The 17270-nt window shown below is 37.5% G+C and overlaps 1 non-coding gene across 1 annotated transcript; it reads left to right on the top strand.

The window, feature by feature from the left end:
- Nucleotides 1–6116: 6116 nt before the first annotated feature.
- Nucleotides 6117–6224, top strand: LOC112753909 (small nucleolar RNA R71). The gene has a single exon (XR_003178270.1). It is a non-coding gene; the product is annotated as a small nucleolar RNA R71 (small nucleolar RNA).
- Nucleotides 6225–17270: the final 11046 nt, after the last annotated feature.

The following is a 17270-nucleotide window of genomic DNA, read 5'->3' as shown; positions in this document are numbered from 1 at the left end:
AGAAATACTTATGCAATTCATTGGTAGGAATTTCATATAAGCGTATGGAGATGCTTTGTTCCTCTTGAACCTCTGCTTTCCTATTGCCTTCATCCAATCATTCATACTCCCTTCCATGGCAAGCTTTATGTTGGGCATCACCGTTGTCAATGGCTACTTCCCGTCCTCTCAGTGAAAATGTTTCAAATGTGCTATCACCGCACGGCTAATCATCTGTCGGTTCTCGATCATGTTGGAATAGGATCCATTGATCCTTTTGTGTCTGTCACACGCCCAACAATCGCGAGTTTGAAGCTCGTCACAGTCATCCCTTCCCAGATCCAACTCAGAATACCACAGACAAGGTTTAGACTTTCTGGATCTCAAGAATGACCGCCAATAATTCTAGCCTATACCACGAAGGTTCTAATCTTAAATTAGAAACCCAAGAGATACGCATTCAAGCCATTGCTAGTAGAACAGAGGTGGTTGTCAGGCACATGTTCATAGGTGAGAATGATGATGAGTGTCACGGATCATCACATTTATCAAGTTGAAGAACGAATGAATATCTTAGAGAAGAAGTAGGCATGAATTGAATAGAAGAACAATAGTAATTGTATTAATTCATGAAGGACAGCAGAGCTCCACACCTTAATATATGGTGTGTAGAAACTCCACAGTTGAAAATACATAAGAACAAAAGGGTCTAGGCATGGCCGTGAGGCCAGCCCCCAAAAATGAAAAGGTCTATCAAAGTATATCAAAAGTATGAAAATACAATAGCAAAAGGTCCTATTTATAGAAAACTAGTAGCCTAGGGTTACAGAAATAGGTAATTAATGCAGAAATCTTCTTCCGGGCCCACTTGGTGTGTGCTTGGACTGAGCATTGAAGCTTTCACATGTAGAGACTTTTCTTGGAGTTAAACGCTAGCTTTTGTGCCAGTTTCGGCGTTTAACTCCAGCTTTTATGCCAGTTCTGGCGTTTTGACGCCAGAATTTCTATGCTGAATTGGAATGCCAGTTTGGGCCATCAAATCTCGAGCAAAGTATAAACTATTATATATTTCTGGAAAGCCCAGGATGTCTACTTTCCAACGCAATTGAGAGCGCGCCAATTGGGCTTCTGTAGCTCCAGAAAATCCACTTCGAGTGCAAGGAGGTCAGAATCCAACAGCATCTGCAGTCCTTTTTCAGCCTCTGAATCAGATTTTTGCTCAAGTCCCTAAATTTCAGCCAGAAAATACCTGAAATCACAGAAAAACACACAAACTCATAGTAAAGTCTAGAAATGTGATTTTTATTTAAAAACTAATAAAATCATAATAAAAACTAACTAAAATATACTAAAAACATACTAAAAATAATGCCAAAAAGTGTATAAATTATCCGCTCATCACAACACCAAACTTAAATTGTTGCTTATCCCCAAGCAACTAAAAATCAACTAGGATAAAAAGAATAGAATGTACAATGAATTCCAAAAACATCTATGAAGATCAGTATTAATTAGATGAGCGGGGCTTTTAGCTTTTTGCTTCTGAACAGTTTTGGCATCTCACTTTATCCCTTGAAGTTCAGAATGATTGGCATCTATAGGAACTCAGAATTCAGATAGTGTTATTGATTCTCCTAGTTAAGTATGTTGATTCTTGAACACAGCTACTTTATGAGTCTTGGCCGTGACCCAAAGCATTTTATTTTTCAGTATTACCACCGGATACATAAATGCCACAGACACATAACTGGGTGAACCTTTTCAGATTGTGACTCAGCTTTGCTAGAGTCCCCACTTAGAGGTGTCCAGAGCTCTTAAGCACACTCTTTTTGCTTTTGGACCACGACTTTAACCGCTCAGTCTCAAGTTTTCACTTGACACCTTCACGCTACAAGCACATGGTTAGGGACAGCTTGGTTTAGCCGCTTAGGCCAAGATTTTATTCCTGTTGGCCCTCCTATCCATTGATGCTCAAAGCCTTGGATCCCCTTTTTTTTATTTTACCCTTGCCTTTTGGTTTAAAGGTCTATTGGCTTTTTCTGCTTGCTTTTTCTTTTTCTTTCTCTTTTTTTTCGCATATACTCTTTTTTTTCTGCAAGCTTTTCACTGCTTTTTCTTGCTTCAAGAATCAATTTTATGATTTTTCAGATTATCAAATAACATTTCTCCTTTTCCATCATTCTTTCAAGAGACAACAATTTTAACATTCATGAATCAACAATATCAAAAATATGCACTGTTCAAGCATTCATTCAGAAAGACAAAAGTATTGCCACCACATCAGAATAATTAAACTGTTTTAAAATTTGAAATTCATGCACTTCTTTTCTTTTTCAATTAAAACACTCTTTATTTAAGAAAGGTGATGGATTCATTTTCATAGCTATAAGGCATAGACACTTAGACACTAGTGATCATGTAATAAAGACACAAACATAAATAGACATAAGGCATAATTTTCGAAAAAATAGAAAATAAAGAACAAGGAAATTAAAGAACAGGTCTACCTTAGTGATGGCGGCTTGTTCTTCCTCTTGAAGATCTTATGGAGTGCTTGAGCTCCTCAATGTCTCTTCCTTGCCTTTGTTGCTCCTCTCTCATGGTTCTTTGGTCTTCTCTAATTTCATGGAGGAGGATGGAATGCTCTTGGTGCTCCACCCTTAGTTGTCCCATATTGGAACTTAATTCTCCTAGGGAGGTGTTGATTTGCTCCCAATAGTTTTGTGGAGGAAAATGCATCCCTTGAGGTATCTCAGGGATTTCATGATGAGGAGTTTCCTCATGCTTTTGTCCATGAGTAGGATCTCTTGTTTGCTCCATCCTTTTCTTAGTGATGGACTTGTCTTCATCAATGAGAATGTCTCCCTCTATGTCAATTCCAACTGAATTACAGAGGTGACAAATGAGGTGAGAGAAGGCTAACCTTGCCAAAGTAGAAGACTTATCCGCCACCTTGTAGAGTTCTTGGGATATAACCTCATGAACTTCTACTTCCTCTCCAATCATGATGCTATGGATCATGATGACTCGGTCTATAGTAACTTCAGACCGGTTGCTAGTGGGAATGATTGAGCGTTAGATGAACTCCAACCATCCCCTAGCCACGGGCTTGAGGTCATGCCTTCTTAGTTGAACCGGCTTCCCTCTTGCATCTCTCTTCCATTGGGCGCCCTCTTCACAGATGTCCATGAGGACTTGGTCTAACCTTTGATCAAAGTTGACCCTTCTAGTGTTTGGGTGTGCATCTCCTTATATCATGGGCAAGTTGAATGCCAACCTTACCTTTTTTGGACTAAAATCTAAGTATTTTCCCCGAACCATAGTAAGCCAATTCTTAGGGTCCGGGTTGACACTTTGATCATGGTTCTTGGTGATCCATGCATTGGCATAGAACTCTTGAACCATTAAGATCCCGACTTGTTGAATGGGGTTGGTGAGAATTTCCCAACCTCTTCTTCGGATCTCATGTCAGATCTCCGGATACTCATTCTTTTTGAGCTTAAAAGGGACCTCGGGGATCACCTTCTTCTTGGCCACAACTTCATAGAAGTGGTCTTGATGCACCCTTGAGAGGAATCTCTCCATCTCCCATGACTCGGAGGTGGAAGCTTTTGCCTTCCCTTTCCTCTTTCTAGAGGTTTCTCCGGCTTTGGTGCCATTAATGGTTATGGAAAAACAAAAAGCTTTAGCTTTTACCACACCAAACTTAGAAGGTTTGCTCGTCCTCAAGTAAAAGAAGAAAGAAGAGAGTAGAAAAAGAAGAAATAGAGGAGATGGAGGGGGCTTATTGTTCCGACTAAGGGGGAGAAGTAGTGTGTATGTTGAGTGAAAATAAAGGAGTGAAGATGGGTTTATATAGGAGTGGAGAGGGGGGTATAGTTCGGCCATTATGGGTGGGTTTGGGAGGGAAAGTTGTTTGAATTTGAATGGTGAGGTATGTGGGATTTTATGAAGGATGGAGGTGGGTGGGGAAGAGAATGGTGGGATTTGATAGGTGAGGGGTTTTTGGGGAAGAGGTATTGAGGTGATTGGTGAATGGGTGAAGAAGAGAGAGAGAGGTGGGGTAGGTGGGGATCCTATGGGGTCCACAGATCCTGAGGTGTCAAGGATTTGTCATCCCTGCACCAAGTGGCGTGCAAAACGCCCTTTTCTGCCAATCCTGGCGTTAAACGCCAGGCTGCTGCCCATTTCTGGCATTAGACGCCCAGAATGGTGCCAGACTGGGCGTTTAACGCCCATTCTGCTACCCTTACTGGCGTTTAAACGCCAGTAAGTTTCTCCTCCAAGGTGTTCTGCTTTTAATTTTGTTTTTTCTTTTTCAATTGTTTTTGTGATTTCACATTATCATCAACCTACAGAAAACATAAAATAACAAAAAAAAAGAGAAATTTAACATAGATAATTAAAGATTGGGTTGCCTCCCAACAAGCGCTTCTTTAATGTCAATAGCTTGACAGTGGGCTCTCATGGAGCCTCACAGATGTTCAGAGCATGATGATGGCCTCCCAACACCAAACTTAGAGGTTGGTTGTGGCCTCTCAACACCAAACTTAGAGTTTGAATGTGGTAATTTTGTTTGACTCTGCATTGAGAGAAGCTTTTCATGCTTCTTCTCTATGATTACAGAGGGAGATCCTTGAGCTTTAAACACAAGGGAGTCCTCATTCACTTGAAGGACCAATTCTCCTCTGTCAACATTAATCACAGCTTTTGTTGTGGCTAGGAAGGGTCTGCCAAGGATGATAGATTCATCTATACACTTCCCAGACTCTAAGATTATGAAATCAGCAGGGATGTAATGGTCTTCAACCTTTACCAAGATATCCTCTACAAGTCCATAAGCTTGTTTCCTTGAATTGTCTGTCATCTCTAATGAGATTCTTACAGCTTGCACCTCAAAAATTCCTAGTTTCTCCATTACAGAGAGAGGCATGAGGTTTATGCTTGACCCTAGGTCACACAGAGCCTTTTCAAAGGTCATGGTGTCTATGGTGCAAGATATTGAGAACTTTCCAAGATCTTATCTCTTTTGAGGTAATCTCTGCTAGTCAAGTCATCCAGTTCTTTGGTGAGCAAGGGGGTTCATCCTCCCAAGTCTCATTACCAAATAACTTGGCATTTAGTTTCATAATTGCTCCAAGGTACTTAGCAACTTGCTCTTCAGTAACATCTTCATCCTCTTCAGAGGAAGAATACTCATCAGAGCTCATGAATGGCAGAAGTAAATTCAATGGAATCTCTATGGTCTCAGTGTGAGCCTCAGATTCCCATGGTTTCTCATGAGGGAACTCCTTGGAGGCCAGTGAACGTCCATTGAGGTCTTCCACAGTGGAAATCACTACCTCTTCCTCCTCTCCAAGTTCGGCCATGTGAGATGCGGTTATGGCCTTGCACTCTCTTTTTGGATTCTCTTCTGTATTGCTTGGGAGAGTACTAAGAGGGAGTTCAGTAATTTTCTTACTCAACTGACCCACTTGTGCCTCCAAAGTTCTAATGGAGGACCTTGTTTTAGTCATGAAACTTTGAGTGGTTTTAATTAGATCAGAGACTATAGTTGCTAAGTCAGAGTGGCTCTGCTTAGAATTCTCTGTCTGTTGCTGAGAAGATGATGGAAAAGGCTTGCTATTGCTAAACCTGTTTCTTCTACCACCATTGTTGTTGAAACCTTGTTGAGGTCTCTGTTGATCCTTCCATGAGAGATTTGGATGATTTCTCTATGAAGGATTATAGGTGTTTCCATAGGATTCTCCTATGTAATTCACCTCTTCCATTGCAGGGTTCTCAGGGTCATAAGCTTCTTCTTCAGAGGAAGCTTCTTTAGTACTGCCTGTTGCTGCTTGTATTCCAGACAGACTCTGAGAGATCATATTAACTTGTTGAGTTAATATCTTGTTCTGAGCCAATATGGCATTCAGAGTATCAATCTCAAGAACTCCTTTCTTCTGATTTGTCCCATTATTCACAAGATTCCTTTCAGAAGTGTACATGAATTGGTTATTTGCAACCATTTCAATGAGTTCCTGAGCTTCTGCAGGCGTCTTCTTTAGATGAAGAGATCCTCCAGCAGAGCTGTCCAATGACATCTTGGACAGTTCAGACAAACCATCATAGAAAATACCTATGATGCTCCATTCTGAAAGCATGTCAGAAGGGCACCTTCTGATTAACTGCTTGTATCTTTCCCAAGCTTCATAGAGGGATTCACCTTCCTTCTGTCTGAAGGTTTAGACTTCCACTCTAAGCTTACTCAATTTTTGAGGTGGAAAGAACTTTGCCAAGAAGGCATTGACTAGCTTTTCCCAAGAGTTCAGGCTTTCTTTAGGTTGTGAGTCCAACCATGTCCTAGCTCTGTCTCTTACAGCAAAAGGGAATAGCATAAGTCTGTAGACCTCAGGGTCAACCCCGTTGGTCTTGACAGTGTCATAGATTTGCAAGAATTCAGCTAAGAACTGATGAGGATCCTCCAATGGAAGTCCATAAAACTTGCAATTCTGTTGCATTAGAGAAACTAATTGAGGCTTAAGCTCAAAGTTGTTTGCTCCAATGGCAGGGATTGAGATGCTTCTCCCATAGAAGTCAGGAGTAGGTGCAGTAAAGTCACCAAGCACCTTCCTTACATTGTTGACATTGTTGTTGTTTTCGGCTGCCATGTCTTTTTCTTCTTTGAAAAGCTCTGTTAGGCCCTCTACAGAGATTTGTACTTTAGCTTCTCTTAGCTTTCTCTTCAAGCTCCTTTCAGGTTCAGGATCAGCTTCAACAAGAATGCCTTTGTCTTTGCTCCTGCTCATATGAAAGAGAAGAGAACAAGAAAGTATGGAATCCTCTATGTCACAGTATAGAGATTCCTTGAAGTGTCAGAGGAAAAGAAGAATAGAAGGAGAAGGTAGAAAGAGAAGAATTCGAACTTATCAAGAGGAATAGAGTTTGAATTGTTGATAGTGGAGGAGTGTTAGTCCTTTAAATAGAAGGATGTGAGAAGAAGGGAAGAATTTTTGAAATTAAAGTAAAAGATTTTGAAATAATTAAAAGAAATTTTAAAATTTTGATTGATGATTTTCGAGAATTAAAGTTGGGAAAGAAATTAAGTGATTTTTGAAAAAGATTTTTGAAATTAGAAATCAAAAAGATATGATTGAAAATTATTTTGAAAAAGATGTGATTAAGAAGATATGATTGAAAAGATATGGTTTTAAAAAGATATGATTGAAAGGATATAATTGAAAAACAATTTAAAAAGATTTGATTTTAAAATTAATGACTTGGCTAACAAGAAATTTAAAAGATATGATTCAGATATTAAACCTTTCTTAACAAGAAAGCAACATACTTGAAATTTTTGAATCAAATCATTAATTGTTAGCAAGTATTTTCGAAAATAGTAAAAAAATGGAAAGAAATTTTATTTTGAAAAGATATGATTGAAAAGATATGATTTGAAAAAGATTTGATTTTGAAAACTTATGAAAACTTGAAAAAAATTTGAAAAAGATTTGATTTTGAAAACTTATGAAAACTTATGTCATCCTGGCGTTAAACGCCCAGAATGGTATCCATTCTGGCGTTTAACGCCCAAAATGCTACCCTTTTGGGCGTTTAACGCCCAGCCAGTTTTCCTTCTTCACTGGGCGTTTTGAACGCCCAGTTTTTTCTGTGTAATTCCTCTGTGGCATGTTCTGAATCTTCGATTCTCTGTATTATTGACTTGAAAAGACATAATTTTGAAAAAAATTTTGGATTTTTAATGATGAGGAAGAATCAAAATGCAATTAAACATGGAAAACTAAGATCAAATACATAATGCATGCAAGGCACCAAACTTAAAAGTTTGTATACTAAGGACTATAACAATTTGAAAAATGCATGTGAGAAACAACTAAACACACAAAACAAGAGAATTTAAAGATCAGAGCAAGGAAATCATCAAGAACGTCTTGAAGATCAATGACGAACATAATGCATGTAATTTTCGAAAATTAGAAGAATAAAGACATGCAATTGACACCAAACTTAAAATTAGACACTAGACTCAAACAAGAAACATAGAATATTTTTTATTTTTATGGTTTTATAAAATTTTTTTTTGGGATTTTTCGAAAATTGAGTGGAAAAGAAAATAAAGGGATTCAAAATTGTTAATAAGAATTCCAGGAATCATTGCAATGCTAGTCTAAGACTCCGGTCCAGGAATTAGACATGGCTTACTAGCCAGCCAAGCTTTCAAAGATAGCTCCGGTCTAAAACACTAGACATGGCCAATGGCCAGCCAAGCTTTAGCAGATCATTGCTCACAACAGCAAAATTGATAGAAATCAACAAGCTCTTGTGACGATAAGTTAAAACCTCGGTCCAAAAGATTAGACATGGCTTCACAGCCAGCTAGACTTCAACAAATCATCATGAAACTCTAGAATTCATTCTTAAAAATTCTGAAGAACAAAATAGAAAATTTTTTTGTATTTTTGAAAAATATTTTTTGAAAATAAAAAGTAAAAAGCTTAAACATAAAATAAAATTACCTAATCTAAGCAACAAGATGAACCGTCAGTTGTCCAAACTCGAACAATCCCCGGCAACGGCGCCAAAAACTTGGTGCACGAAATTGTGATCATCAATGGCGCCAACATCATAGTACGCACAATTGTAATCTCAACTCTTTCTCACAACTCCACACAACTAACCAGCAAGTGCACTGGATCGTCCAAGTAATAAACCTTACGTGAGTAAGGGTCGATCCCACGGAGATTGTCGGCTTGAAGCAAGCTATGGTCATCTTGTAAATCTCAGTAAGGTGGATTCAAATGGTTATGGAGAATTGATAATTAAAATATGAATAAAACATAAAATAAAGATAGAGATACTTATGCAATTCATTGGTAGAAATTTCAGATAAGCATATGGAGATGCTTTGTTCCTCTTGAACCTCTGCTTTCCTATTGCCTTCATCCAATCATTCATACTCCCTTCCATGGCAAGCTTTATGTTGGGCATCACCATTGTCAATGGCTACTTCCCGTCCTCTCAATGAAAATGTTCCAAATGCGCTGTCACCGCACGGCTAATCATCTGTCGGTTCTCGATCATGTTGGAATAGGATCCATTAATCCTTTTGCGTCTGTCACACACCCAACAATCGCGAGTTTGAAGCTCGTCACAGTCATCCCTTCCCAGATCCTACTTGAAATACCACAGACAAGGTTTAGACTTTCTGGATCTCAAGAATGACCGCCAATAATTCTAGCCTATACCACGAAGGTTCTAATCTTAAATTAGAAACCCAAGAGATACGCATTCAAGCCATTGCTAGTAGAACAGAGGTGGTTGTCAGGCACATGTTCATAGGTGAGAATGATGATGAGTGTCACGGATCATCACATTTATCAAGTTGAAGAACGAATGAATATCTTAGAGAAGAAGTAGGCATGAATTGAATAGAAGAACAATAGTAATTGTATTAATTCATGAAGGACAGCAGAGCTCCACACCTTAATCTATGGTGTGTAGAAACTCTACAGTTGAAAATACATAAGAACGAAAGGGTCTAGGCATGGACGTGAGGCCAGCCCCCAAACGTGAAAAGGTCTATCAAAGTATATCAAAAGTGTGAAAATACAATAGCAAAAGGTCCTATTTATAGAAAACTAGTAGCCTAGGGTTACAGAAATAGGTAATTAATGCAGAAATCTTCTTCCTGGCCCACTTGATGTGTGCTTGGGCTGAGCATTGAAGCTTTCACATGTAGAGACTTTTCTTGGAGTTAAACGCCAGCTTTTGTGCCAGTTTGGGCGTTTAACTCCAACTTTTATGCCAGTTCTGGCGTTTTGACGCCAGAATTTCTATACTAAATTGGAACGCCGGTTTGGGCCATCAAATCTCGAGCAAAGTATGGACTATTATATATTTCTGGAAAGCCCAGGATGTCTACTTTCCAACGCAATTGAGAGTGTGCAAATTAGGCTTCTGTAGCTCCAGAAAATTCACTTCGAGTGCAAGAAGGTCAGAATCCAACAGCATCTGCAGTCCTTTTTCAGCCTCTGAATCAGATTTTTGCTCAAGTCCCTCAATTTCAGCCAGAAAATACCTGAAATCACAAAAAAATACACAAACTCATAGTAAAGTCCAGAAATGTGATTTTTATTTAAAAACTAATAAAATCATAATAAAAACTAACTAAAAACATACTAAAAACAATGCCAAAAAGCGTATAAATTATCCGCTCATCAGGTAGCTTCTGCTGAACCAAAGCATTGAGTTCTTTGGAAAGCACTGGAGGTTCTTCCTCCAAAGGCTTTGTACCAAATAACCTGGCATTCAGCTTCATGAGAGCTCCTAGGTACCGACCAACTTGCTCTTCCCTAGTGTCCTCATCGTCATCATAGGATGAGTATTCACTATAACTTATGCACTGCAAGAGTGCATGCAAGGGAACCTCTATGGTCTCTATATGAGCCTTGGCTTCCTTTAGTTCTTGGATAGGGATTTCTTGAGTGGGTATTAAGCACTCAGAGGATGTGCCATTACTGGCGTTTAACACTAGCTCTTGTGGCTTTTTGGGCGTTGAACGCCCATCATGCACCCCTACGCTGGCATTAAATGCCAGGTTCCTTACTATGTTGGGCGTTGACCGCCCAGGAGGGACCTCCTTCCTGGAATTCAACGCCAGGTTCTCTACCATTGTGGGCATTGAACGCCCAGTGAGGACTTCCACACTGGCGTTCAGCATCAGGCTCTTGGCCAATTTGGGCGTTGAACACCCAGTGAGGTCTTCCTCACTGGCATTCAATGCCAACCCATTCTCTCCAGATTCGGCCTCATCTTCTTTGGTGATGGCCTTGCACTCTTCTCTTGGGTTTACTTCAGTGTTACTAGGAAGAGTGTCAGGAGGAGTCTCAGGGATTCTCTTGCTCAGTTGACCAACTTGTATCTCCAAATTTCTAATGGAAGATCTTGTCTCAGTTATGAAACTATGAGTGATCTTAGAGAGGCTGGAGACTAGAATGGCTAGGTCAGAAAGCCTCTTCTTAGGAGTCTCCATATTCCCTTAAGAAGATGGGAATGGTGGCCTGTTGTTGAACTTGTTCTGGGTTTGTCCACCTTGATTTTTATCGAAACCTCGCTAAGGCTTTTGTTGATCCTTCCATGAAAGGTTAGGATGATTCCTCCGTGAAGGGTTGTAGGTGTTTCCATAGGATTCTCCCATGTAATTCACCTCTTCTATGGTGGGTTGATCAGGATCATAAGCTTCTACTTCAGAAGAAGCTTCATGAGTGCTGCCAGCTGTAGCTTGTATTCCAGTCAAATGCTGAGAGATCATATTGGCCTGCTGTGTCAAGATCTTGTTCTGAGCCAAGATGGCATTCAGAGTGTAAACTTCAAGAACTCTTTTCTTCTGGGGGACCCATTGTTCACAGGATTTCTCTCAGGAGTGTACATGAATTGGTTTTTTTGCAACCATCTCAATGAGTTCTCTTACTTCTGCAGGCGTTTGTTTCAGGTAGAGTGATCCACCTGTAGAGCTATCCAATGATATTTTGGACATCTCAGACAGACCATCATAGAAAATTCCGAGGATAGACCAAAAACCTTTCTTGCCTCTCCTCCATGATTAGGCTTGGCTGCTATGTCTTCACCTTCCTGTTTGAAATTTTCTGAAAGGTTTCTTCTAGAGTGTTGTGCTTTAATTTGTTATAAGCTCCTCCTTAAAGTCCTCTCAGGTTTAGGATCAAGATTAAAGATAGGCTCTTTATCCCTGTTCCTGGTCATAAACAAGAAAACACAGATACAACAAGAAAGGAAGCTTTTATGCCAGAGGACAGAGAACTCCTAGTGAGATGTGAGGGATAAAAGATAGAAGAATGAAGATAGAAGAAGGAGAAGAAGAATTTGAATAATAAAAGTAGAAAGATAAACAAGAATTAAAATATTTTTGTTTTGTTTTATTTATTTATTTATTTCGAAAATAAAAGTTAATTAATTAAAAAAATTGAAAATTAATTAATGAATTTCGGAAAAGAAGAGAGAAAATTAGAGGAAAAATTTTCAAAAATTAGAAGAGAGAGGAATTAGTTAGGAAGTTTTGAAAAAGAAGAAAGAGAAAACAAGTAACTAATTAAGAAAAAATTTAAAAACAAGATAAGATAGAAGATTAGAAAAGATTTGATTTTAAAATTTGAAATTTGAATTTTAAATTTTGAATTTTTTTAATTTTGAATTTTGCATTTGAAACAAGATAAGATAAAGAATTGAAAAAGATTTGATTTTTGAAAAGGTTTGATTTTGAAATTTGAAATTTGAAATTTAAATTTTGAATTTTGAAATTAAATTTTAAAATTTGAATTTGAAATAAGATAAGATAAGATTTTTAAATTTAAAGAAAGATAAAAAGATAAGATAAGATTTTGAAAAAGATATGATTTTTGAAAAGATTTGAATTTTGAAATTTAAAACTAAGATAAGATAAGATAATAATTTGAAATTAAAATCTGAAATTTTATTTGAAATTTTCAAAAATTAATTAAAATAAAGATAGAAAATATATTTTTTATTTTGGAATTTAATGAAGAAAGAGGAAAACACACAAAAGACACCAAACTTAAAAGTTTTATATTTAAGAACGCCTAGTGTGCAAAAATTTTAAAGAAAAACACAAAGAGACACAAAACTTAAAAATTTTAAGATCAAAACAAGAAGAAAAACAAGAACACTTTGAAGATCAAGAAGAACACCAAAAACAAAACTCAGAATTCAAAGAAAACAAGAACATGCAAACGACACCAAACTTAAAAATTTTGAAAACCACAAACAAAAATTTTCGAAAATTATAAAGAAAAGACACAAGAAGACACCAAACTTAAAGATTGACACAAGAATCAAACAAAGAACACTACTTTTGAAAATTTTTAGAAAAAGACTCAAAGAAATTTGAACAAGAACAAGAACAAAAACAAAATACCCAAACAAAAAACAGAGATTAATAAAGAAAATAAAAGGTTTTTGAAAACAAAAATTTTTTTTTGAAATTTTTGAAAAAAAAGAAGAAGAAAATAAAAGACTCAAACAAAATTAAAAACAATACCTAATCTAAGTAACAAGATAATCCGTCAGTTGTCCAAACTCGAACAATCCCCGGTAACGGCGCCAAAAACTTAGTGCACACGAATTCCCACACAACTGAACCAGCAAGTGCACTGGGTCATCCAAGTAATACCTGAGCGAGTCAGGGTCGATTCCACGAGGATTGTAATTTGAAGCAAGCTATGGTTATCTTGTAGATCTTAGTCAGGCGGATAGAAGAAGTAGGTATGCTGTTTAAACGCATTAAGGAAATAAAGAGAACTTAACTAGGTTGATATGTTTGCAATGATAAGAAGATGGTTAAGGCTTGGAGATGCTTTGTTCTTCTAGATTAATTCTGGTCTTACTGTCTTCTTCAACTGTGAATGATTTCTTCTATGGCAGGTTGTATGTGATCAACGCCGATTTAGAGGTCGCCAATGCTCCTCCAGATCTGAAATCCAGGGTTAGTGTGGATCCATTTTAAATGAGGGTGAAGCTTCTGCAGTCCATTCTCCTTAATGATCCTACTCAAAATTCCACAGACAAGGTCGAATCTTCTGAATCAAAGAATTTTGTGCCTTTGGGTTCTAGCCTCTATGACAAAGACCCTAATCTCCCCATACCTCGGCTGAACTGATGTCTCGAGAAGTCCCCAACGAAGTCGTGGATTAGCCGTCTAAGAGATGTATAATCAAGCTGGTGGTTCATCATTGTCCGACGAAAGACTCACTCTGAACCCATGTAGAATGTGATAACCTTATGCTAGTTCAACACATTCATATTGATGAAGAACGAAGATACATCTTAGAATAGAGAATCAAACACGGATTAAAAGGAAACAGTAATACTTTTATTAATCCATAAAACTCAGTAGAGATCCTCCTCTCAACCTAAGAGGTTTAGAAACTCATACTGATAGAAAATACAATGTGAAAAATGAAATATGCTGGAAGAGCTCCTAAACAAGTGTGATCTTCTCCCTTTAATACTAAACTAATGACTAAGGATTACATAAAAAGGGTAAAACAGTCTTTTAGTGCTAAAATCCACTTCCAGGGCCCACTTTGTGAGTGTTTGGGCAGAGCTTTGATGAGATCCATGTGCTAGGAGACCTCTAGGGCATTGAACACTGGCTAGGGGTCCTTTATGGGTGTTGGACCCTGGTCTCTTCTCCTTTGGGCGCTGGATGCCAGAATAGGGCAGGAGGCTGGCATTGAACGCCAGTTTTGGGCCTTCAATTCTAAAGCAAAGTATGGACTATTATACATTGCTAGAAAGCTCAGGATGTTAGCTTTCCATAGCCATCAAGAATGCTCCATTTGGACTTCTGTATCTCTTTCGAATGCAAGGAGGTTAGATCCGGACAACATCTGCAGTGCTTTCTCTGTCTCTGAATGAAACTTTTACTCCAGCTCCTCAATTTCAGCCAGAAAATACCTGAAATTGCATAAAAACACACAAACTCAAAGTAGAATCCAAAAATGTGAATTTTGCACTAAAACCTATGAAAACTTAATAAAACTTAAACAAAACATACTAAAAATCGTATGAAAATAATGCCAAAAAGCGTATAAAATATCCGCTCATCAACACAACCAAGTGAGATTTGAGCTTTAATATGTGGTTGCATCATGTTAACCACTATTTTGTTCTTATGTTATTCTTTCTCTATGATTGCAATCTTTGACTTGTTTAATTCTTTATGTCCAATATTTGATGTATGAATACATTTACATAATTGAGGCCTCGATTTCAATTTAGCTCACTTACCCAAATGGCCTTACCCTTTTATCTTCCATTATTAGCCAATGTTTAGCCTATTTAACCCCTTTGCTCTTGCTTTTAGCACATCATTACTCTTAAGTAAAAATCAATAAATGTTCTTAATTTGGATTTTTGATTAGCTTAGGCTAGTGAGAGTATGCATCATCTAAGTGTGAAAAAATGGGATTTAGGAAATTGGTTGAGAGAAAGAAAAAATGGGTATTTTTCATTTTTATTAAAATTTTGGGAATTGGGTACTTTACTAAATCTTAATCAGAAACTAATCACGGCCTCCGGCCCATCACATAAACAACCAAAGCCTCCGGCCCAAGCAATTCAATCAAATCAACAATCAATATCACATTCAGAAACAACCCTCAGCTTCACCACCACCAGCATGAGGGATCTCTCAGTTGTTCAAACACATACAATGCAAACAAGGAAAACACAATTAAGAAGCAGATACAGCAAATAGCTCAGATAGCAATTAATAATAGATAAGTAATTAGGCAAACCAAAATAAATTCAAACTCAAACAAAACATGCAAATGCATATGATGCATGTCTGCTCTATGGCTAATGAGCTAATTTGTCTGTTATACAGCCAACCTGACATGTCCGGTAGCTAACCCGGGCATTGTCTCTCTGTTGTGCACAAATATCTCAGCACATCGGCTGACCATTAGAGGGAGAGTGCCCTGTCACCATTAGAGGGGTTACGTGTCCTGTCACCATTAGAGGGATTATGTGCCCTGTCACCATTAGAGGGAATAGGTGCCATGTCACCCTTACAACCGGAGAGAAAACACAGACATACTCATCATCAATCAACTACAATCACGCCTCGTTTATCATATTCATTCAATTTCATAATTCAAACTCAATTTTCAATATTCTTCTTCCTCATCCCTTTTCCTGAGCAAGTGGACAACACCACTGCCTCTTACCCGGGGTCACATATCTTATTCACTTACAAATCATCATTTCTGCACTTCCTTAACCACAATTCATTCTTTTTTAAATAAAGCAAACTCAAAACGTAATCCTTTTCTAAATAACTCAAAATCAAATTATAAAATCCTTAAAGAAATCCAAATCTTTCTAATAAGCACTTCAAACGAAATCTCCAATTTTATAAAAATTTGGACAGCATCTCCTCTAAAACTCGGATTCTGCCACCCTTTTTGGGTCCCATTGAAACATTCCTCAAATCCTTCTCAACTGTTTCCAAATATCAAATACTTTTCATTAATCAAACCATTTCCAAATATGAAATACTTTTCATTAATCAAACCAAATTCCAATATCAAACACAGTTCAAAATCAAACCAATTTTCAATATTAAATCTCTTCCAAACCAAACCAATTCTAGTTTTGGATCTTTTCTAAAATTGAACAATTTCCAAAATTAAACTAAATTCCAACATTAAATCTCTTCAAGTAATTCAAGAAAAATCAATTGAATAACATCAGCCAACTATTTTAGAACATTCAACTTTCTCAATCGATCAATCAATCAAACAATTTCATTCATCCAAAACAACTCAATTCAATCTATAAGACTTACAAAATCACAAAAATATACTTTTTGCATTAGTATCCACTTGTAACAACTCTTGAAAATAAAATAAGTTTAAGAAAAGTGTCCCTACCTCGATCGCGACTCAACTACGCGAGAAAACTCCATTTTCTCTCGGCCGCAACGGTAGTAGTCATAACCTCAGCTCCAAACCACTTTCGTAGCAACCACATCAACTCTAATCGCAACATATAATAACCGAAACTAAATCTCATAGCAATTAACACCGCAAAACTTATAAGATAACAAAACAGTGACTAAAGGGATTTTCGAAATGAAAACGATTACCGCAATTAAGAAGAACCAATTAAGCCAAGTAGCGGCAACCCCGGTGGTGGTTTCGGTGGCCATAGAACTCTGACAACGATGACAGAAGCTCCGGAGGTAACTGATACGTAAAAAAAATAAATATTTTCTTCACGTATTTACTACCGGCAAGTATACTGGGTCGTATCAAGTAATAAAACTCACTTAAGAGTGAGGTCGATCCCATGAGGATTAAAGGATTAAGCAATCAATAGTGAATTTGTTATTCCAGTTAGACGGTTCATATTGGAGTGATGAGCAACAAGAAATATAAATGACTAGAAATTTAAAATAAGCTATAACGTAAAGTGCAGAGAAAGTAAAGAACATAAAAGTAAATGACAGGAAATCTAAAGTGCTGGGAAGTAAAGAGCAAGAAAGTAAAGAACATAAAAGAGAGTGCTGGAAAATAAAATACTGGAAAATTAAAGAGCAAGAAAAGTAAAGTACGGGAAAGTAAAGTGCAAGAAATAAAAGTACAAGGAAATAAATTGCAAGAATGTAAAATGCTGGAAAGTAAATGACAGAAAATAACGATGGCAAACATATGGGATTGGAGATGTTGATTCCTCTTGAATCAACGGTCTCA

Source organism: Arachis hypogaea, chromosome 15 (genome assembly GCF_003086295.3).
Source record: "Arachis hypogaea cultivar Tifrunner chromosome 15, arahy.Tifrunner.gnm2.J5K5, whole genome shotgun sequence".
In the NCBI taxonomy this organism is placed as follows: domain Eukaryota; kingdom Viridiplantae; phylum Streptophyta; class Magnoliopsida; order Fabales; family Fabaceae; genus Arachis; species Arachis hypogaea.
Note: the sequence above shows the minus strand (reverse complement) of the source record. Positions and strands in the feature narration are given on the sequence as shown.